The 16,503-nt window shown below is 58.1% G+C and overlaps 3 non-coding genes and 70 pseudogenes across 3 annotated transcripts; all 73 read right to left on the bottom strand.

The window, feature by feature from the left end:
- Nucleotides 1-192: 192 nt before the first annotated feature.
- On the bottom strand, nt 193-311 carry LOC137552236 (5S ribosomal RNA; annotated as a pseudogene).
- Nucleotides 312-394: 83 nt separating this feature from the next.
- On the bottom strand, nt 395-513 carry LOC137552491 (5S ribosomal RNA; annotated as a pseudogene).
- A 72-nt stretch (nt 514-585) lies between these two features.
- Nucleotides 586-704, bottom strand: LOC137559361 (5S ribosomal RNA; annotated as a pseudogene).
- Nucleotides 705-785: 81 nt separating this feature from the next.
- LOC137548910 (5S ribosomal RNA) lies at nt 786-904 on the bottom strand (annotated as a pseudogene).
- An 82-nt stretch (nt 905-986) lies between these two features.
- LOC137553824 (5S ribosomal RNA) lies at nt 987-1,105 on the bottom strand (annotated as a pseudogene).
- An 82-nt stretch (nt 1,106-1,187) lies between these two features.
- LOC137553379 (5S ribosomal RNA) lies at nt 1,188-1,306 on the bottom strand (annotated as a pseudogene).
- Nucleotides 1,307-1,387: 81 nt separating this feature from the next.
- On the bottom strand, nt 1,388-1,506 carry LOC137551428 (5S ribosomal RNA; annotated as a pseudogene).
- An 82-nt stretch (nt 1,507-1,588) lies between these two features.
- On the bottom strand, nt 1,589-1,707 carry LOC137552867 (5S ribosomal RNA; annotated as a pseudogene).
- Nucleotides 1,708-1,788: 81 nt separating this feature from the next.
- Nucleotides 1,789-1,907, bottom strand: LOC137549913 (5S ribosomal RNA; annotated as a pseudogene).
- Nucleotides 1,908-1,991: 84 nt separating this feature from the next.
- On the bottom strand, nt 1,992-2,110 carry LOC137552794 (5S ribosomal RNA; annotated as a pseudogene).
- Nucleotides 2,111-2,182: 72 nt separating this feature from the next.
- LOC137554461 (5S ribosomal RNA) lies at nt 2,183-2,301 on the bottom strand (annotated as a pseudogene).
- An 82-nt stretch (nt 2,302-2,383) lies between these two features.
- Nucleotides 2,384-2,502, bottom strand: LOC137554518 (5S ribosomal RNA; annotated as a pseudogene).
- Nucleotides 2,503-2,585: 83 nt separating this feature from the next.
- On the bottom strand, nt 2,586-2,704 carry LOC137554513 (5S ribosomal RNA; annotated as a pseudogene).
- A 683-nt stretch (nt 2,705-3,387) lies between these two features.
- On the bottom strand, nt 3,388-3,506 carry LOC137552190 (5S ribosomal RNA; annotated as a pseudogene).
- An 83-nt stretch (nt 3,507-3,589) lies between these two features.
- LOC137549696 (5S ribosomal RNA) lies at nt 3,590-3,708 on the bottom strand (annotated as a pseudogene).
- An 83-nt stretch (nt 3,709-3,791) lies between these two features.
- On the bottom strand, nt 3,792-3,910 carry LOC137554110 (5S ribosomal RNA; annotated as a pseudogene).
- Nucleotides 3,911-3,993: 83 nt separating this feature from the next.
- Nucleotides 3,994-4,112, bottom strand: LOC137554597 (5S ribosomal RNA; annotated as a pseudogene).
- An 83-nt stretch (nt 4,113-4,195) lies between these two features.
- LOC137552235 (5S ribosomal RNA) lies at nt 4,196-4,314 on the bottom strand (annotated as a pseudogene).
- An 83-nt stretch (nt 4,315-4,397) lies between these two features.
- Nucleotides 4,398-4,516, bottom strand: LOC137552490 (5S ribosomal RNA; annotated as a pseudogene).
- A 72-nt stretch (nt 4,517-4,588) lies between these two features.
- On the bottom strand, nt 4,589-4,707 carry LOC137554039 (5S ribosomal RNA; annotated as a pseudogene).
- An 82-nt stretch (nt 4,708-4,789) lies between these two features.
- LOC137549070 (5S ribosomal RNA) lies at nt 4,790-4,908 on the bottom strand (annotated as a pseudogene).
- An 83-nt stretch (nt 4,909-4,991) lies between these two features.
- Nucleotides 4,992-5,110, bottom strand: LOC137552477 (5S ribosomal RNA; annotated as a pseudogene).
- Nucleotides 5,111-5,181: 71 nt separating this feature from the next.
- LOC137548238 (5S ribosomal RNA) lies at nt 5,182-5,300 on the bottom strand (annotated as a pseudogene).
- An 82-nt stretch (nt 5,301-5,382) lies between these two features.
- On the bottom strand, nt 5,383-5,501 carry LOC137553679 (5S ribosomal RNA; annotated as a pseudogene).
- Nucleotides 5,502-5,757: 256 nt separating this feature from the next.
- LOC137553946 (5S ribosomal RNA) lies at nt 5,758-5,876 on the bottom strand (annotated as a pseudogene).
- Nucleotides 5,877-5,959: 83 nt separating this feature from the next.
- On the bottom strand, nt 5,960-6,078 carry LOC137551583 (5S ribosomal RNA; annotated as a pseudogene).
- An 84-nt stretch (nt 6,079-6,162) lies between these two features.
- LOC137549822 (5S ribosomal RNA) lies at nt 6,163-6,281 on the bottom strand (annotated as a pseudogene).
- Nucleotides 6,282-6,352: 71 nt separating this feature from the next.
- LOC137556558 (5S ribosomal RNA) lies at nt 6,353-6,471 on the bottom strand. The gene has a single exon (XR_011029203.1). It is a non-coding gene; the product is annotated as a 5S ribosomal RNA (ribosomal RNA).
- Nucleotides 6,472-6,554: 83 nt separating this feature from the next.
- LOC137553748 (5S ribosomal RNA) lies at nt 6,555-6,673 on the bottom strand (annotated as a pseudogene).
- Nucleotides 6,674-6,756: 83 nt separating this feature from the next.
- On the bottom strand, nt 6,757-6,875 carry LOC137554220 (5S ribosomal RNA; annotated as a pseudogene).
- Nucleotides 6,876-6,959: 84 nt separating this feature from the next.
- LOC137554433 (5S ribosomal RNA) lies at nt 6,960-7,078 on the bottom strand (annotated as a pseudogene).
- Nucleotides 7,079-7,161: 83 nt separating this feature from the next.
- On the bottom strand, nt 7,162-7,280 carry LOC137553487 (5S ribosomal RNA; annotated as a pseudogene).
- A 56-nt stretch (nt 7,281-7,336) lies between these two features.
- LOC137553945 (5S ribosomal RNA) lies at nt 7,337-7,455 on the bottom strand (annotated as a pseudogene).
- A 285-nt stretch (nt 7,456-7,740) lies between these two features.
- Nucleotides 7,741-7,859, bottom strand: LOC137549293 (5S ribosomal RNA; annotated as a pseudogene).
- Nucleotides 7,860-7,943: 84 nt separating this feature from the next.
- LOC137554432 (5S ribosomal RNA) lies at nt 7,944-8,062 on the bottom strand (annotated as a pseudogene).
- An 83-nt stretch (nt 8,063-8,145) lies between these two features.
- On the bottom strand, nt 8,146-8,264 carry LOC137553486 (5S ribosomal RNA; annotated as a pseudogene).
- Nucleotides 8,265-8,320: 56 nt separating this feature from the next.
- On the bottom strand, nt 8,321-8,439 carry LOC137554255 (5S ribosomal RNA; annotated as a pseudogene).
- An 83-nt stretch (nt 8,440-8,522) lies between these two features.
- Nucleotides 8,523-8,641, bottom strand: LOC137553096 (5S ribosomal RNA; annotated as a pseudogene).
- An 83-nt stretch (nt 8,642-8,724) lies between these two features.
- On the bottom strand, nt 8,725-8,843 carry LOC137554529 (5S ribosomal RNA; annotated as a pseudogene).
- An 84-nt stretch (nt 8,844-8,927) lies between these two features.
- LOC137552668 (5S ribosomal RNA) lies at nt 8,928-9,046 on the bottom strand (annotated as a pseudogene).
- A 71-nt stretch (nt 9,047-9,117) lies between these two features.
- LOC137548072 (5S ribosomal RNA) lies at nt 9,118-9,236 on the bottom strand (annotated as a pseudogene).
- Nucleotides 9,237-9,319: 83 nt separating this feature from the next.
- LOC137549292 (5S ribosomal RNA) lies at nt 9,320-9,438 on the bottom strand (annotated as a pseudogene).
- An 84-nt stretch (nt 9,439-9,522) lies between these two features.
- Nucleotides 9,523-9,641, bottom strand: LOC137554224 (5S ribosomal RNA; annotated as a pseudogene).
- Nucleotides 9,642-9,724: 83 nt separating this feature from the next.
- Nucleotides 9,725-9,843, bottom strand: LOC137553741 (5S ribosomal RNA; annotated as a pseudogene).
- Nucleotides 9,844-9,899: 56 nt separating this feature from the next.
- Nucleotides 9,900-10,018, bottom strand: LOC137553284 (5S ribosomal RNA; annotated as a pseudogene).
- A 272-nt stretch (nt 10,019-10,290) lies between these two features.
- LOC137559134 (5S ribosomal RNA) lies at nt 10,291-10,409 on the bottom strand (annotated as a pseudogene).
- An 83-nt stretch (nt 10,410-10,492) lies between these two features.
- Nucleotides 10,493-10,611, bottom strand: LOC137559453 (5S ribosomal RNA; annotated as a pseudogene).
- An 82-nt stretch (nt 10,612-10,693) lies between these two features.
- On the bottom strand, nt 10,694-10,812 carry LOC137554052 (5S ribosomal RNA; annotated as a pseudogene).
- Nucleotides 10,813-10,867: 55 nt separating this feature from the next.
- LOC137552809 (5S ribosomal RNA) lies at nt 10,868-10,986 on the bottom strand (annotated as a pseudogene).
- Nucleotides 10,987-11,058: 72 nt separating this feature from the next.
- Nucleotides 11,059-11,177, bottom strand: LOC137553784 (5S ribosomal RNA; annotated as a pseudogene).
- An 83-nt stretch (nt 11,178-11,260) lies between these two features.
- On the bottom strand, nt 11,261-11,379 carry LOC137553484 (5S ribosomal RNA; annotated as a pseudogene).
- Nucleotides 11,380-11,435: 56 nt separating this feature from the next.
- Nucleotides 11,436-11,554, bottom strand: LOC137553943 (5S ribosomal RNA; annotated as a pseudogene).
- Nucleotides 11,555-11,839: 285 nt separating this feature from the next.
- On the bottom strand, nt 11,840-11,958 carry LOC137552635 (5S ribosomal RNA; annotated as a pseudogene).
- An 83-nt stretch (nt 11,959-12,041) lies between these two features.
- On the bottom strand, nt 12,042-12,160 carry LOC137554352 (5S ribosomal RNA; annotated as a pseudogene).
- Nucleotides 12,161-12,216: 56 nt separating this feature from the next.
- LOC137554384 (5S ribosomal RNA) lies at nt 12,217-12,335 on the bottom strand (annotated as a pseudogene).
- Nucleotides 12,336-12,418: 83 nt separating this feature from the next.
- LOC137553095 (5S ribosomal RNA) lies at nt 12,419-12,537 on the bottom strand (annotated as a pseudogene).
- Nucleotides 12,538-12,621: 84 nt separating this feature from the next.
- Nucleotides 12,622-12,740, bottom strand: LOC137551174 (5S ribosomal RNA; annotated as a pseudogene).
- Nucleotides 12,741-12,811: 71 nt separating this feature from the next.
- Nucleotides 12,812-12,930, bottom strand: LOC137556557 (5S ribosomal RNA). Its single transcript, XR_011029202.1, has one exon. It is a non-coding gene; the product is annotated as a 5S ribosomal RNA (ribosomal RNA).
- Nucleotides 12,931-13,013: 83 nt separating this feature from the next.
- On the bottom strand, nt 13,014-13,132 carry LOC137553005 (5S ribosomal RNA; annotated as a pseudogene).
- An 83-nt stretch (nt 13,133-13,215) lies between these two features.
- LOC137554219 (5S ribosomal RNA) lies at nt 13,216-13,334 on the bottom strand (annotated as a pseudogene).
- Nucleotides 13,335-13,823: 489 nt separating this feature from the next.
- On the bottom strand, nt 13,824-13,942 carry LOC137551173 (5S ribosomal RNA; annotated as a pseudogene).
- Nucleotides 13,943-14,013: 71 nt separating this feature from the next.
- LOC137555507 (5S ribosomal RNA) lies at nt 14,014-14,132 on the bottom strand. The gene has a single exon (XR_011028188.1). It is a non-coding gene; the product is annotated as a 5S ribosomal RNA (ribosomal RNA).
- An 83-nt stretch (nt 14,133-14,215) lies between these two features.
- On the bottom strand, nt 14,216-14,334 carry LOC137553483 (5S ribosomal RNA; annotated as a pseudogene).
- A 56-nt stretch (nt 14,335-14,390) lies between these two features.
- Nucleotides 14,391-14,509, bottom strand: LOC137554453 (5S ribosomal RNA; annotated as a pseudogene).
- Nucleotides 14,510-14,794: 285 nt separating this feature from the next.
- Nucleotides 14,795-14,913, bottom strand: LOC137549290 (5S ribosomal RNA; annotated as a pseudogene).
- Nucleotides 14,914-14,997: 84 nt separating this feature from the next.
- Nucleotides 14,998-15,116, bottom strand: LOC137554431 (5S ribosomal RNA; annotated as a pseudogene).
- Nucleotides 15,117-15,199: 83 nt separating this feature from the next.
- On the bottom strand, nt 15,200-15,318 carry LOC137553482 (5S ribosomal RNA; annotated as a pseudogene).
- A 56-nt stretch (nt 15,319-15,374) lies between these two features.
- Nucleotides 15,375-15,493, bottom strand: LOC137553942 (5S ribosomal RNA; annotated as a pseudogene).
- Nucleotides 15,494-15,578: 85 nt separating this feature from the next.
- On the bottom strand, nt 15,579-15,697 carry LOC137553094 (5S ribosomal RNA; annotated as a pseudogene).
- An 83-nt stretch (nt 15,698-15,780) lies between these two features.
- On the bottom strand, nt 15,781-15,899 carry LOC137554528 (5S ribosomal RNA; annotated as a pseudogene).
- Nucleotides 15,900-15,983: 84 nt separating this feature from the next.
- LOC137552667 (5S ribosomal RNA) lies at nt 15,984-16,102 on the bottom strand (annotated as a pseudogene).
- A 71-nt stretch (nt 16,103-16,173) lies between these two features.
- On the bottom strand, nt 16,174-16,292 carry LOC137548071 (5S ribosomal RNA; annotated as a pseudogene).
- An 83-nt stretch (nt 16,293-16,375) lies between these two features.
- LOC137549289 (5S ribosomal RNA) lies at nt 16,376-16,494 on the bottom strand (annotated as a pseudogene).
- Nucleotides 16,495-16,503: the final 9 nt, after the last annotated feature.

Here is a 16,503-nt window from a genome sequence, read left to right as displayed (position 1 = left end):
ACCTGCGGTTCACAGCCAGTCTCCCATGTAGCTACTAACCAGGCCTGAAGCCGCTTAGCTTCCACGATGTGACGAGAGCAGGCCCTTTCGGCTTAGTGAGGCCGCAGGCAAACTCCAAGGCGCCATTCCGGCGCCTTGAAGGTGAGGCTTCCCACGCGTGCTCATAGCCATTGGGCCTCAAACCCTAAAAAACACCTGCAGCACCTGGGGTTCACAGCCGGTCTCCCATGCAGCTACTAACCAGGCCTGAAGCCGCTTAGCTTCCGCGATATGACGAGAGCAGGCGCTTTCGGCTTAGTGTGGCCGCAGGCAAACTCCAAGGCGCCATTCCGGCGCCTTGAAGGTGAGGCTTCCCACGCGTGCTCATAGCCATTGGGCCTCAAACCCAAAAAACCACCTGCAGCACCTGGGGTTCACAGCCAGTCTCCCATGCAGCTACTAACCAGGCCTGAAGCCGCTTAGCTTCCACGATCTGACGAGAGCAGGCGCGTTCGGCTTAGTGTGGCCGCAGGCAAACTCCAAGGCGCCTTGAAGGTGAGTCTTCCCACGCGTGCTCATAGCCATTGGGCCTCAAACCCAAAAAAACGCCTGCAGCACCTGGGGTTCACAGCCGGTCTCCCATGCAGCTACTAACCAGGACTGAAGCCGCTTAGCTTCCGCGATCTGACGAGAGCGGGCGCTTTCGGCTTAGTGTGGCTGCAGGCGAAATCTAAGTCGCCGTTCCTGCGCCTTGAGGGTGAGGCTTCCCACGTGCTCATAGCCATTGGACCGCAAACCCAACAACAAGGCTGCAGCACCTGGGGTTCACAGCCGGTCTCCCACACAGCTACTAACCAGGCCTGAAGCCACTTAGCTTCCGCGATCTGACGAGAGCGGGCGCTTTTGACTTAGTGTGGCCGCAGGCGAAATCCAAGGCGCCGTTCCTGCGCCTTGAAAGTGAGGCTTCCCACGTGCTCATAGCCATTGGACCGCAAACCCCCAAAAAGAGCCTGCAGCACCTGGGGTTCACAGCCAGTCTCCCACGCAGCTACTAACCAGGCCTGAAGCCGCTTAGCTTCCGCAATCTGACAAGAGCGGGCACTTTAGGCTTAGTGTGGCCGCAGGTGAAATCCAAGGCGCCGTTCCTGCGCCTTGAAGGTGAGGCTTACCACGTGCTCATAGCCATTGGACCGCAAACCCAAAAAAAAACCCTGCAGCACCTGGGGTTCACAGCCAGTCTCCCACACAGCTACTAACCAGGCCTGAAGCCGCTTAGCTTCCACGATCTAACGAAAGCGGGCGCTTTCAGCTTAGTGTGGCCGCAGGCGATATCCAAGGCGCCGTTCCTGCGCCTTGAAGGTGAGGCTTCCCACGTGCTCAAAGCCACTGGACCGCAAACCCAAAAAAAAGCCTGCAGCACCTGGGGTTCACAGCCGGTCTCCCACGCAGCTACTAACCAGGCCTGAAGCCACTCAGCTTCCGCATTCTGACGTGAGCGGGCGCTTTCGGCTTAGTGTGGCCGCAGGCAAAATCCAAGCCGCTGTTCCTGCGCCTTGAAGGTGAGGCTTCCCACGTGCTCATAGCCATTGGACCGCAAACCCCCCAAAAAAGCCTGCAGCACCTGGGGTTCACAGCCGGTCTCCCACACAGCTACTAACCTGGCATGAAGCCGCTTAGCTTCCACGATCTGACGAGAGCGGGCACTTTTGGCTTAGTGTGGCCGCAGGCAAAATCCAAGGCACCGTTTCTTCGCCATGTAGGTGTAGCTTCCCACGTGCTCATAGCCATTGGGCCTCAAACCCAAAAAAACGCCTGCAGCACCCGGGGTTGACAGCCGGTCTCCCATGCAGCTACTAACCAGGCATGAAGCCGCTTAGCTTCCGCGATCTGACGAGAGCAGGCGCTTTCGGCTTAGTGTGGCCGCAGGCAAACTCCAAGGCGCCATTCCGGCGCCTTGAAGGTGAGGCTTCCCACGCGTGCTCATAGCCATTGGGCCTCAAACCCAAAAAAACCGCCTGCAGCACCTGGGGTCCACAGCCGGTCTCCCATGCAGCTACTAACCAGGCCTGAAGCCGCTTAGCTTCCACAATCTGACGAGAGCGGGCGCTTTCGGCTTAGTGTGGCCACAGGCAAACTCCAAGGCGCCTTGAAGGTGAGGCTTCCCACGCGTGCTCATAGCCATTGGGCCTCAAACCCCAAAAAACCCCTGCAGCACCTTGGGTTCACAGCCGGTCTCCCATGCAGCTACTAACCAGGCCTGAAGCCGCTTAGCTTCTACGATCTGTCGAGAGCGGGCGCTTACGGCTTAGTGTGGCCGCAGGCAAACTCCAAGGCGCCGTTCCGGCGCCTTAAAGGTGAGGCTTCCCACGCGTGCTCATAGCCATTGGGCCTCAAACCCAAAAAACGCCTGCAGCACCTGGGGTTCACAGCCTGTCTCCCATGCAGCTCCTAACCAGGCTTGAAACCGCTTAGCTTCCGCGATCTGAGGAGAGCGGGCGCTTTCGGCTTAGTGTGGCCGCAGGCAAACTTCAAGGCGCCGTTCCGGCGCCTCGAAGGTGAGGCTTCCCACGCGTGCTCATAGCCATTGGACCTCAAACCCAAAAAAACTCCTGCAGCACCTGGGATTCACAGCCGGTCTCCCATGCAGCTACTAACCAGGCCTGAAGCCGCTTAGCTTCCGCAATCTGACGAGAGCGGGCACTTTCGGCTTAGTATTCCAAAAAGAGGTCAATGCTCACAGTTTACCCCAATGAGCCCCCCGTCACCTATTCGCCTCCTCTTAAAAGTAAAAAATATATGCCACAAGAGGTAGCGCTCACGGTGTTCAGTTGGTTAAGGTTGACTCACCCTCAAGGGAGAAAACACATCTTAAAAAAACCTTTAACTAGAAATGCCAATAGGTGCAAAAGACCAAGTGCAAGAGGCCAGACTCAGTACTGTGGAAACCACTACATACATTTACCATCCGGTGCAATCCCTGGTAAAATTGTTTCTAGACCATAACATAGATTGACTTAGATTAACCTAGTCAGTTTAAAGTCCGAGTTCAAGAGACCTAAAATCTATCTAGCATAAAATACATGATATTCCTAACTAATATCAGCATATAAGGCATAAGAACAGTTTCTTCACATCAATTTCCCAAAATGCAGCATCCAATGTACTTCTATCGATTTCAGACAGGTCTCCTCCACCAGCACCCTTTGTGTGCCACTCACCCCTGTCCTAGACCAACCAATGAGCCGGTCTCCCATGCAGCTACTAACCAGGCCTGAAGCTGCTTAGCTTCCACGATCTGACGAGAGCGGGCGCTTTCGGCTTAGTGTGGCCGCAGGCAAACTTCAAGGCGCCTTGAAGGTGAGGCTTCCCACGCGTGCTCATAGCCATTGGGCCTCAAACCCTAAAAAATGCCTGCAGCACCTGGGGTTCACAGCCAGTCTCCCATGCAGCTACTAGCCAGGCCTGAAGCCGCTTAGCTTCCGCGATCTGACAAGAGCAGGCGCTTTAGGCTTAGTGTGGCCGCAGGCGAACTCCAAGGTGCCGTACCGGCGCCTTGAAGGTGAGGCTTCCCACGCGTGCTCATAGCCATTGGGCCTCAAACCCAAAAAAATGCCTGCAGCACCTGGGGTTCACAGCCGGTCTCCCATGCAGCTACTAACCAGGCCTGAAGCCGCTTAGCTTCCGCGATCTGACAAGAGCAGGCGCTTTAGGCTTAGTGTGGCCGCAGGCAAACTCCAAGGCACCGTTCCGGCGCCTTGAAGGTGAGGCTTCCCATGCGTGCTCATAGCCATTGGGCCTCAAACCCAAAAAAACACCTGCAGCACCTGGGGTTCACAGCCGGTCTCCCATGCAGCTACTAACCAGGCCTGAAGCCGCTTAGCTTCCACGATATGACAAGAGCGGGCGCTTTCAGCTTAGTGTGGCCGCAGGCATACTCCAAAGCGCCATTCCGGCGCCTTGAAGGTGAGGCTTCCCACGCGTGCTCATAGCCATTGGGCCTCAAACCCAAAAAAACACCTGCAGCACCTGCGGTTCACAGCCAGTCTCCCATGTAGCTACTAACCAGGCCTGAAGCCGCTTAGCTTCCACGATCTGACGAGAGCAGGCCCTTTCGGCTTAGTGAGGCCGCAGGCAAACTCCAAGGCGCCATTCCGGCGCCTTGAAGGTGAGGCTTCCCACGCGTGCTCATAGCCATTGGGCCTCAAACCCTAAAAAACACCTGCAGCACCTGGGGTTCACAGCCGGTCTCCCATGCAGCTACTAACCAGGCCTGAAGCCGCTTAGCTTCCGCGATATGACGAGAGCAGGCGCTTTCGGCTTAGTGTGGCCGCAGGCAAACTCCAAGGAGCCATTCCGGCGCCTTGAAGGTGAGGCTTCCCACGCGTGCTCATAGCCATTGGGCCTCAAACCCAAAAAACCACCTGCAGCACCTGGGGTTCACAGCCAGTCTCCCATGCAGCTACTAACCAGGCCTGAAGCCGCTTAGCTTCCACGATCTGACGAGAGCAGGCGCGTTCGGCTTAGTGTGGCCGCAGGCAAACTCCAAGGCGCCTTGAAGGTGAGTCTTCCCACGCGTGCTCATAGCCATTGGGCCTCAAACCCAAAAAATCGCCTGCAGCACCTGGGGTTCACAGCCGGTCTCCCATGCAGCTACTAACCAGGACTGAAGCCGCTTAGCTTCCGCAATCTGACAAGAGCGGGCGCATTTAGCTCAGTGTGGCCGCAGGCATACTCTAAGGCGCCGTTCCGGCGCCTTGAAGGTGAGGCTTCCCACGCGTGCTCATAGCCATTGGGCCTCAAACCCAAAAAAGGCCTGCAGCACCTGGGGTTCACAGCCAGTCTCCCATGCAGCTACTAACCAGGCCTGTAGCCGCTTAGCTTCCGCGATCTGACAAGAGCGGGCGCTTTCGGCTTAGTGTGGCCGCAGGCAAACTCCAAGGTGCCGTTCCGGCGCCTTGAAGGTGAGGCTTCCCACGCGTGCTCATAGCCATTGGGCCTCAAACCCAAAAAAACGCCAGCAGCACCTGGGGTTCACAGCCGGTCTCCCATGCAGCTACTAACCAGGCCTGAAGCCGCTTAGCTTCCACGATCTGACGGGAGCGGGCGATTTCAGCTTAGTGTGGCAGCAGGCATACTCCAAGGCGCCTTGAAGGTGAGGCTTCCCACGCGTGCTCATAACCATTGGGCCTCAAACCCAAAAAACGCCTGCAGCACCTGGGGTTCACAGCCGGTCTCCCAAGCAGCTACTAACCAGGCCTGAAGCTGCTTAGCTTCCACGATCTGACGAGAGCGGGCGCTTTCAGCTTAGTGTGGCCGCAGGCAAACTCCAAGGCGCCGTTCCGGCGCCTTGAAGGTGAGGCTTCCCACGCGTGCTCATAGCCATTGGGCCTCAAACCCAAAAAACACCTGCAGCACCTGGGGTTCACAGCCGGTCTCCCATGCAGCTACTAACCAGGCCTGAAGCCACTTAGCTTCCGCGATCTGACAAGAGCAGGCGCTTTCGGCTTAGTGTGGCGGCAGGCAAACTCCGAGGCGCCGTTCCGGCGCCTTGAAGGTGAGGCTTCCCACGCGTGCTCATAGCCATTGGGCCTCAAACCCAAAAAAACACCTGCAGCACCTGGGGTTCACAGCCAGTCTCCCATGCAGCTACTAACCAGGCCTGAAGCCGCTTAGCTTCCACGATCTGACGAGTGGGCCCTTTCAGCTTTGTGTGGCCGCAGGCAAACTCCTAGGCTTCCCACGCGTGCTCATAGCCATTGGGCCTCAAACCCAAAAATACACCTGCAGCACCTGGGGTTCACAGCCAGTCTCCCATGCAGCTACTAACCAGGCCTGAAGACGCTTAGCTTCCGCGATCTGACGAGAGCAGGCGCTTTCGGATTAGCGTGGCCACAGGTACACTCCAAGGTGCCGTTCCGGCGCCTTGAAGATGAGGCTTCCCACGCGTGATCATAGCCATTGGGCCTCAAACCCAAAAAACCGCCTGCAGCACCTGGGGTTCACAGGCGGTCTCCCATGCAGCTACTAACCAGGCCTGAAGCCGCTTAGCTTCCGCGATATAACGAGAGCGGACGCTTTCGGCTTAGTGTGGCCACAGGCAAACTCCAATGCGCCGTTCCGGCGCCTTGAAGGTGAGGCTTCCCACGCGTGCTCATAGCCATTGGGCCTCAAACCCCAAAAAATCACCTGCAGCACCTGGGGTTCACAGCCGGTCTCCCATGCAGCTACTAACCAGGCCTGAAGCCGCTTAGCTTCCACGATCTGACGGGAGCGGGCGATTTCGGCTTAGTGTGGCAGCAGGTATACTCCAAGGCGCCTTGAAGGTGAGGCTTCCCACGCGTGCTCATAGCCATTGGGCCTCAAACCCAAAAAACGCCTGCAGCACCTGGGGTTCACAGCCGGTCTCCCATGCAGCTACTAACCAGGCCTGAAGCCGCTTAGCTTCCGCGATCTGACGAGAGCGGGCGCTTTCGGCTTAGTGTGGCCGCAGGCAAATTCCAAGGCGCCGTTCCGGCGCCTTGAAGGTGAGGCTTCCCACGCGTGCTCATAGCCATTGGGCCTCAAACCCAAAAAAACACCTGCAGCACCTGGGGTTCACAGCCTGTCTCCCATGCAGCTACTAACCAGGCCTGAAGCCACTTAGCTTCCGCAATCTGACGAGAGCGGGCGCTTTCGGCTTAGTGTGGCCACAGGCAAACTCCAAGGCGCCGTTACGGCGCCTTGAAGGTGAGGCTTCCCACGCGTGCTCATAGCCATTGGGCCTCAAACCCAAAAAACCACCTGCAGCACCTGGGGTTCACAGCCGGTCTCCCATGCAGCTACTAACCAGGCCTGAAGCCGCTTAGCTTCCGCGATATAACAAGAGCGGACGCTTTCGGCTTAGTGTGGCCACAGGCAAACCCCAAGGCGCCGTTCCGGCGCGTTGAAGGTGAGGCTTCCCACGCGTGCTCATAGCCATTGGGCCTCAAACCCCAAAAAATCACCTGCAGCACCTGGGGTTCACAGCCTGTCTCCCATGCAGCTACTAACCAGGCCTGAAACCGCTTAGCTTCCGCGATCTGACGAGAGTGGGCCCTTTCGGCTTAGTGTGGCCGCAGGCAAACTCCAAGGCGCCGTTACGGCGCCTTAAAGGTGAGGCTTCCCACGCGTGCTCATAGCCATTGGGCCTCAAACCCAAAAAATCACCTGCAGCACCTGGGGTTCACAGCCGGTCTCCCATGCAGTTACTAACCAGGCCTGAAGCCGCTTAGCTTCCACGATCTGACGAGAGTGGGCCCTTTCGGCTTTGTGTGGCCGCAGGCAAACTCCTAGGCTTCCCACGCGTGCTCATAGCCATTGGGCCTCAAACCCAAAAATACACCTGCAGCACCTGGGGTTCACAGCCAGTCTCCCATGCAGCTACTAACCAGGCCTGAAGACGCTTAGCTTCCGCGATCTGACGAGAGCAGGCGCTTTCGGATTAGCGTGGCCACAGGTACACTCCAAGGTGCCGCTCCGGCGCCTTGAAGATGAGGCTTCCCACGCGTGCTCATAGCCATTGGGCCTCAAACCCAAAAAAACACCTGCAGCACCTGGGGTTCACAGCCTGTCTCCCATGCAGCTACTAACCAGGCCTGAAGCCGCTTAGCTTCCGCGATATGACAAGAGCGGACGCTTTCGGCTTAGTGTGGCCACAGGCAAACTCCAAGGCGCCGTTCCGGCGCCTTGAAGGTGAGGCTTCCCACGCGTGCTCATAGCCATTGGGCCTCAAACCCAAAAAAACACCTGCAGCACCTGGGGTTCACAGCCGGTCTCCCATGCAGCTACTAACCAGGCCTGAAGCCGCTTAGCTTCCGCAATCTGACGAGAGCGGGCGCTTTCGGCTTAGTGTGGCCACAGGCAAACTCCAAACCGCCGTTCCGGCGCCTTGAAGGTGAGGCTTCCCACGCGTGCTCATAGCCATTGGGCCTCAAACCCAAAAAAATCACCTGCAGCACCTGGGGTTCACAGCCTGTCTCCCATGCAGCTACTAACCAGGCCTGAAACCGCTTAGCTTCCGCGATCTGACGAGAGTGGGCCCTTTCGGCTTAGTGTGGCCGCAGGCAAACTCCAAGGCGCCGTTACGGCGCCTTGAAGGTGAGGCTTCCCACGCGTGCTCATAGCCATTGGGCCTCAAACCCAAAAAATCACCTGCAGCACCTGGGGTTCACAGCCGGTCTCCCATGCAGTTACTAACCAGGCCTGAAGCCGCTTAGCTTCCACGATCTGACGAGAGTGGGCCCTTTCGGCTTTGTGTGGCCGCAGGCAAACTCCTAGGGTTCCCACGCGTGCTCATAGCCATTGGGCCTCAAACCCAAAAATACACCTGCAGCACCTGGGGTTCACAGCCAGTCTCCCATGCAGCTACTAACCAGGCCTGAAGACGCTTAGCTTCCGCGATCTGACGAGAGCAAGCGCTTTCGGATTAGCGTGGCCACAGGTACACTCCAAGGTGCCGCTCCGGCACCTTGAAGATGAGGCTTCCCTTGCGTGCTCATAGCCATTGGGCCTCAAACCCAAAAAAACACCTGCAGCACCTGGGGTTCACAGCCTGTCTCCCATGCAGCTACTAACCAGGCCTGAAACCGCTTAGCTTCCGCAATCTGACGAGAGCGGGCGCTTTCGGCTTAGTGTGGCCGCAGGCAAACTCCAAGGCGCCGTTACGGCGCCTTGAAGGTGAGGCTTCCCACGCGTGCTCATAGCCATTGGGCCTCAAACCCAAAAAACCGCCTGCAGCACCTGGGGTTCACAGCCGGTCTCCCATGCAGCTACTAAACAGGCCTGAAGCCACTTAGCTTCCGCGATATAACAAGAGCGGACGCTTTCGGCTTAGTGTGGCCACAGGCAAACTCCAAGGCGCCGTTCCGACGCCTTGAAGGTGAGGCTTCCCAAGCGTGCTCATAGCCATTGGGCCTCAAACCCAAAAAAATCACCTGCAGCACCTGGGGTTCACAGCCAGTCTCCCATGCAGCTACTAACCAGGCCTGAAGCCGCTTAGCTTCCACGATCTGACGGGAGCGGGCGATTTCGGCTTAGTGTGGCAGCAGGCATACTCCAAGGCGCCTTGAAGGTGAGGCTTCCCACGCGTGCTCATAGCCATTGGGCCTCAAACCCAAAAAACGCCTGCAGCACCTGGGGTTCACAGCCGGTCTCCCATGCAGCTACTAACCAGGCCTGAAGCCGCTTAGCTTCCGCAATCTGACGAGAGCGGGCGCTTTCAGCTTAGTGTGGCCGCAGGCAAACTCCAAGGCGCCGTTCCGGCGCCTTGAAGGTGAGGCTTCCCACGCGTGCTCATAGCCATTGGGCCTCAAACCCAAAAAAACACCTGCAGCACCTGGGGTTCACAGCCGGTCTCCCATGCAGCTACTAACCAGGCCTGAAGCCGCTTAGCTTCCGCAATCTGACGAGAGCGGGCGCTTTCGGCTTAGTGTGGCCACAGGCAAACTCCAAACCGCCGTTCCGGCGCCTTGAAGGTGAGGCTTCCCACGCGTGCTCATAGCCATTGGGCCTCAAACCCAAAAAAATCACCTGCAGCACCTGGGGTTCACAGCCTGTCTCCCATGCAGCTACTAACCAGGCCTGAAGCCGCTTAGCTTCCGCGATCTGACGAGAGTGGGCCCTTTCGGCTTAGTGTGGCCGCAGGCAAACTCCAAGGCGCCGTTACGGCGCCTTGAAGGTGAGGCTTCCCACGCGTGCTCATAGCCATTGGGCCTCAAACCCAAAAAATCACCTGCAGCACCTGGGGTTCACAGCCGGTCTCCCATGCAGTTACTAACCAGGCCTGAAGCCGCTTAGCTTCCACGATCTGACGAGAGTGGGCCCATTCGGCTTTGTGTGGCCGCAGGCAAACTCCTAGGCTTCCCACGCGTGCTCATAGCCATTGGGCCTCAAACCTAAAAATACACCTGCAGCACCTGGGGTTCACAGCGAGTCTCCCATGCAGCTACTAACCAGGCCTGAAGCCGCTTAGCTTCCGCGGTCTGACGAGAGCAGGCGCTTTCGGATTAGCGTGGCCACAGGTACACTCCAAGGCGCCGTTCCGGCGCCTTGAAGATGAGGCTTCCCACGCGTGCTCATAGCCATTGGGCCTCAAAAACAAAAAAACGCCTGCAGCACCTGGGGTTCACAGCCACTCTCCCATGCAGCTACTAACCAGGACTGAAGCCGCTTAGCTTCCGCAATCTGACAAGAGCGGGCGCATTCAGCTTAGTGTGGCCGCAGGTATACTTCCGGCGCCTTGAAGGTGAGGCTTCCCACGCGTGCTCATAGCCATTGGGCCTCAAACCCAAAAAACGCCTGCAGCACCTGGGGTTCACAGCCAGTCTCCCATGCAGCTACTAACCAGGCCTGAAGCCGCTTAACTTCCGCGATCTGACGAGAACGGGCGCTTTCGGCTTAGTGTGGCCGCAGGCAAACTCCAAGGCGCCGTTACGGCGCCTTGAAGGTGAGGCTTCCCACGCGTGCTCATAGCCATTGGGCCTCAAACCCAAAAAAACGCCTGCAGCACCTGGGGTTCACAGCCGGTCTCCCATGCAGCTACTAACCAGGCCTGAAGCTGCTTAGCTTCCGTGATCTGACGAGAGCGGGCGCTTTCAGCTTAGTGTGGCCGCAGGCAAACTCCAAGGCGCCGTTCCGGCGCCTTGAAGGTGAGGCTTCCCACGCGTGCTCATAGCCATTGGGCCTCAAACCCAAAAAACACCTGCAGCACCTGGGGTTCACAGCCGGTCTCCCATGCAGCTACTAACCAGGCCTGAAGCCGCTTAGCTTCCACGATCTGAAGAGAGTGGGCCCATTCAGCTTTGTGTGGCCGCAGGCAAACTCCTAGGCTTCCCACGCGTGCTCATAGCCATTGGGCCTCAAACCCAAAAAACACCTGCAGCACCTGGGGTTCACAGCCGGTCTCCCATGCAGCTACTAACCAGGCCTGAAGCCGCTTAGCTTCCACAATCTGACGGGAGCGGGCGATTTCGGCTTAGTGTGGCAGCAGGCATACTCCAAGGCGCCTTGAAGGTGAGGCTTCCCACGCGTGCTTATAGCCATTGGGCCTCAAACCCAAAAAAACACCTGCAGCACCTGGGGTTCACAGCCTGTCTCCCATGCAGCTACTAACCAGGCCTGAAACCGCTTAGCTTCCGCAATCTGACGAGAGCAGGCGCTTTCGGCTTAGTGTGGCCGCAGGCAAACTCCAAGGCGCCGTTACGGCGCCTTGAAGGTGAGGCTTCCCACGCGTGCTCATAGCCATTGGGCCTCAAACCCAAAAAATCACCTGCAGCACCTGGGGTTCACAGCCGGTCTCCCATGCAGTTACTAACCAGGCCTGAAGCCGCTTAGCTTCCACGATCTGACGAGAGTGGGCCCTTTCGGCTTTGTGTGGCCGCAGGCAAACTCCTAGGCTTCCCACGCGTGCTCATAGCCATTGGGCCTCAAACCCAAAAATACACCTGCAGCACCTGGGGTTCACAGCCAGTCTCCCATGCAGCTACTAACCAGGCCTGAAGACGCTTAGCTTCCGCGATCTGACGAGAGCAGGCGCTTTCGGATTAGCGTGGCCACAGGTACACTCCAAGGTGCCGCTCCGGCGCCTTGAAGATGAGGCTTCCCACGCGTGCTCATAGACATTGGGCCTCAAACCCAAAAAAACACCTGCAGCACCTGGGGTTCACAGCCTGTCTCCCATGCAGCTACTAACCAGGCCTGAAGCCGCTTAGCTTCCGCGATATGACAAGAGCGGACGCTTTCGGCTTAGTGTGGCCACAGGCAAACTCCAAGGCGCCGTTACGGCGCCTTGAAGGTGAGGCTTCCCACGCGTGCTCATAGCCATTGGGCCTCAAACCCAAAATAACACCTGCAGCACCTGGGGTTCACAGCCGGTCTCCCATGCAGCTACTAACCAGGCCTGAAGCCGCTTAGCTTCCGCGATCTGACGAGAGTGGGCCCTTTCGGCTTAGTGTGGCCGCAGGCAAACTCCAAGGCGCCGTTACGGCGCCTTGAAGGTGAGGCTTCCCACGCGTGCTCATAGCCATTGGGCCTCAAACCCAAAAAATCACCTGCAGCACCTGGGGTTCACAGCCGGTCTCCCATGCAGTTACTAACCAGGCCTGAAGCCGCTTAGCTTCCACGATCTGACTAGAGTGGGCCCTTTCGGCTTTGTGTGGCCGCAGGCAAACTCCTAGGGTTCCCACGCGTGCTCATAGCCATTGGGCCTCAAACCCAAAAATACACCGGCAGCACCTGGGGTTCACAGCCAGTCTCCCATGCAGCTACTAACCAGGCCTGAAGACGCTTAGCTTCCGCGATCTGACGAGAGCAGGCGCTTTCGGATTAGCGTGGCCACAGGTACACTCCAAGGTGCCGCTCCGGCGCCTTGAAGATGAGGCTTCCCACGCGTGCTCATAGCCATTGGGCCTCAAACCCAAAAAAACACCTGCAGCACCTGGGGTTCACAGCCTGTCTCCCATGCAGCTACTAACCAGGCCTGAAACCGCTTAGCTTCCGCAATCTGACGAGAGCGGGCGCTTTCGGCTTAGTGTGGCCGCAGGCAAACTCCAAGGCGCCGTTACGGCGCCTTGAAGGTGAGGCTTCCCACGCGTGCTCATAGCCATTGGGCCTCAAACCCCAAAAAATCACCTGCAGCACCTGGGGTTCACAGCCGGTCTCCCATGCAGCTACTAACCAGGCCTGAAGCCGCTTAGCTTCCACGATCTGACGGGAGCGGGCGATTTCGGCTTAGTGTGGCAGCAGGCATACTCCAAGGCGCCTTGAAGGTGAGGCTTCCCACGCGTGCTCATAGCCATTGGGCCTCAAACCCAAAAAACGCCTGCAGCACCTGGGGTTCACAGCCGGTCTCCCATGCAGCTACTAACCAGGCCTGAAGCCGCTTAGCTTCCGCGATCTGACGAGAGCGGGCGCTTTCGGCTTAGTGTGGCCGCAGGCAAACTCCAAGGCGCCGTTCCGGCGCCTTGAAGGTGAGGCTTCCCACGCGTGCTCATAGCCATTGGGCCTCAAACCCAAAAAAACACCTGCAGCACCTGGGGTTCACAGCCTGTCTCCCATGCAGCTACTAACCAGGCCTGAAGCCGCTTAGCTTCCGCAATCTGACGAGAGCGGGCGCTTTCGGCTTAGTGTGGCCACAGGCAAACTCCAAGGCGCCGTTACGGCGCCTTGAAGGTGAGGCTTCCCACGCGTGCTCATAGCCATTGGGCCTCAAACCCAAAAAACCACCTGCAGCACCTGGGGTTCACAGCCGGTCTCCCATGCAGCTACTAACCAGGCCTGAAGCCGCTTAGCTTCCGCGATATAACAAGAGCGGACGCTTTCGGCTTAGTGTGGCCACAGGCAAACTCCAAGGCGCCGTTCCGGCGCGTTGAAGGTGAGGCTTCCCACGCGTGCTCATAGCCATTGGGCCTCAAACCCAAAAAAATCACCTGCAGCACCTGGGGTTCACAGCCTGTCTCCCATGCAGCTACTAACCAGGCCTGAAACCGCTTAGCTTCCGCGATCTGACAAGAGTGGGCCCTTTCGGCTTAGTGTGGCCGCAGGCTAACTCCAAGGCGCCGTTACGGCGCCTTGAAGGTGAGGCTTCCCACGCGTGCTCATAGCCATTGGGCCTCAAACCCAAAAAATCACCTGCAGCACCTGGGGTTCACAGCCAGTCTCCCATGCAGCTACTAAACAGGCCTGAAGCCACTTAGCTTCCGCGATATAACAAGAGCGGACGCTTTCGGCTTAGTGTGGCCACAGGCAAACTCCAAGGCGCCGTTCCGACGCCTTGAAGGTGAGGCTTCCCACGCGTGCTCATAGCCATTGGGCCTCAAACCCAAAAAAATCACCTGCAGCACCTGGGGTTCACAGCCGGTCTCCCATGCAGCTACTAACCAGGCCTGAAGCCGCTTAGCTTCCACGATCTGACGGGAGCGGGCGATTTCGGCTTAGTGTGGCAGCAGGCATACTCCAAGGCGCCTTGAAGGTGAGGCTTCCCACGCGTGCTCATAGCCATTGGGCCTCAAACCCAAAAAACGCCTGCAGCACCTGGGGTTCACAGCCGGTCTCCCATGCAGCTACTAACCAGGCCTGAAGCCGCTTAGCTTCCGCGATCTGACGAGAGCGGGCGCTTTCAGCTTAGTATGGCCGCAGGCAAACTCCAAGGCGCCGTTCCGGCGCCTTGAAGGTGAGGCTTCCCACGCGTGCTCATAGCCATTGGGCCTCAAACCCAAAAAATCACCTGCAGCACCTGGGGTTCACAGCCGGTCTCCCATGCAGTTACTAACCAGGCCTGAAGCCGCTTAGCTTCCACGATCTGACGAGAGTGGGCCCTTTCGGCTTTGTGTGGCCGCAGGCAAACTCCTAGGCTTCCCACGCGTGCTCATAGCCATTGGGCCTCAAACCCAAAAATACACCTGCAGCACCTGGGGTTCACAGCCAGACTCCCATGCAGTTACTAACCAGGCCTGAAGACGCTTAGCTTCCGCGATCTGACGAGAGCAGGCGCTTTCGGATTAGCGTGGCCACAGGTACACTCCAAGGTGCCGCTCCGGCGCCTTGAAGATGAGGCTTCCCACGCGTGCTCATAGCCATTGGGCCTCAAACCCAAAAAAACACCTGCAGCACCTGGGGTTCACAGCCTGTCTCCCATGCAGCTACTAACCAGGCCTGAAGCCGCTTAGCTTCCGCGATATGACAAGAGCGGACGCTTTCGGCTTAGTGTGGCCACAGGCAAACTCCAAGGCGCCGTTCCGGCGCCTTGAAGGTGAGGCTTCCCACGCGTGCTCATAGCCATTGGGCCTCAAACCCAAAAAAACACCTGCAGCACCTGGGGTTCACAGCCGGTCTCCCATGCAGCTACTAACCAGGCCTGAAGCCGCTTAGCTTCCGCAATCTGACGAGAGCGGGCGCTTTCGGCTTAGTGTGGCCACAGGCAAACTCCAAACCGCCGTTCCGGCGCCTTGAAGGTGAGGCTTCCCACGCGTGCTCATAGCCATTGGGCCTCAAACCCAAAAAAATCACCTGCAGCACCTGGGGTTCACAGCCTGTCTCCCATGCAGCTACTAACCAGGCCTGAAACCGCTTAGCTTCCGCGATCTGACGAGAGTGGGCCCTTTCGGCTTAGTGTGGCCGCAGGCAAACTCCAAGGCGCCGTTACGGCGCCTTGAAGGTGAGGCTTCCCACGCGTGCTCATAGCCATTGGGCCTCAAACCCAAAAAATCACCTGCAGCACCTGGGGTTCACAGCCGGTCTCCCATGCAGTTACTAACCAGGCCTGAAGCCGCTTAGCTTCCACGATCTGACGAGAGTGGGCCCTTTCGGCTTTGTGTGGCCGCAGGCAAACTCCTAGGGTTCCCACGCGTGCTCATAGCCATTGGGCCTCAAACCCAAAAATACACCTGCAGCACCTGGGGTTCACAGCCAGTCTCCCATGCAGCTACTAACCAGGCCTGAAGACGCTTAGCTTCCGCGATCTGACGAGAGCAGGCGCTTTCGGATTAGCGTGGCCACAGGTACACTCCAAGGTGCCGCTCCGGCACCTTGAAGATGAGGCTTCCCTTGCGTGCTCATAGCCATTGGGCCTCAAACCCAAAAAAAAACACCTGCAGCACCTGGGGTTCACAGCCTGTCTCCCATGCAGCTACTAACCAGGCCTGAAACCGCTTAGCTTCCGCAATCTGACGAGAGCGGGCGCTTTCGGCTTAGTGTGGCCGCAGGCAAACTCCAAGGCGCCGTTACGGCGCCTTGAAGGTGAGGCTTCCCACGCGTGCTCATAGCCATTGGGCCTCAAACCCAAAAAACCGCCTGCAGCACCTGGGGTTCACAGCCGGTCTCCCATGCAGCTACTAAACAGGCCTGAAGCCACTTAGCTTCCGCGATATAACAAGAGCGGACGCTTTCGGCTTAGTGTGGCCACAGGCAAACTCCAAGGCGCCGTTCCGACGCCTTGAAGGTGAGGCTTCCCAAGCGTGCTCATAGCCATTGGGCCTCAAACCCAAAAAAATCACCTGCAGCACCTGGGGTTCACAGCCAGTCTCCCATGCAGCTACTAACCAGGCCTGAAGCCGCTTAGCTTCCACGATCTGACGGGAGCGGGCGATTTCGGCTTAGTGTGGCAGCAGGCATACTCCAAGGCGCCTTGAAGGTGAGGCTTCCCACGCGTGCTCATAGCCATTGGGCCTCAAACCCAAAAAACGCCTGCAGCACCTGGGGTTCACAGCCGGTCTCCCATGCAGCTACTAACCAGGCCTGAAGCCGCTTAGCTTCCGCAATCTGACGAGAGCGGGCGCTTTCAGCTTAGTGTGGCCGCAGGCAAACTCCAAGGCGCCGTTCCGGCGCCTTGAAGGTGAGGCTTCCCACGCGTGCTCATAGCCATTGGGCCTCAAACCCAAAAAAACACCTGCAGCACCTGGGGTTCACAGCCGGTCTCCCATGCAGCTACTAACCAGGCCTGAAGCCGCTTAGCTTCCGCAATCTGACGAGAGCGGGCGCTTTCGGCTTAGTGTGGCCACAGGCAAACTCCAA

The sequence above is a fragment of the Hyperolius riggenbachi genome, chromosome 2 (assembly GCF_040937935.1).
Source record: "Hyperolius riggenbachi isolate aHypRig1 chromosome 2, aHypRig1.pri, whole genome shotgun sequence".
NCBI classification, from domain to species: domain Eukaryota; kingdom Metazoa; phylum Chordata; class Amphibia; order Anura; family Hyperoliidae; genus Hyperolius; species Hyperolius riggenbachi.
Note: the sequence above shows the minus strand (reverse complement) of the source record. Positions and strands in the feature narration are given on the sequence as shown.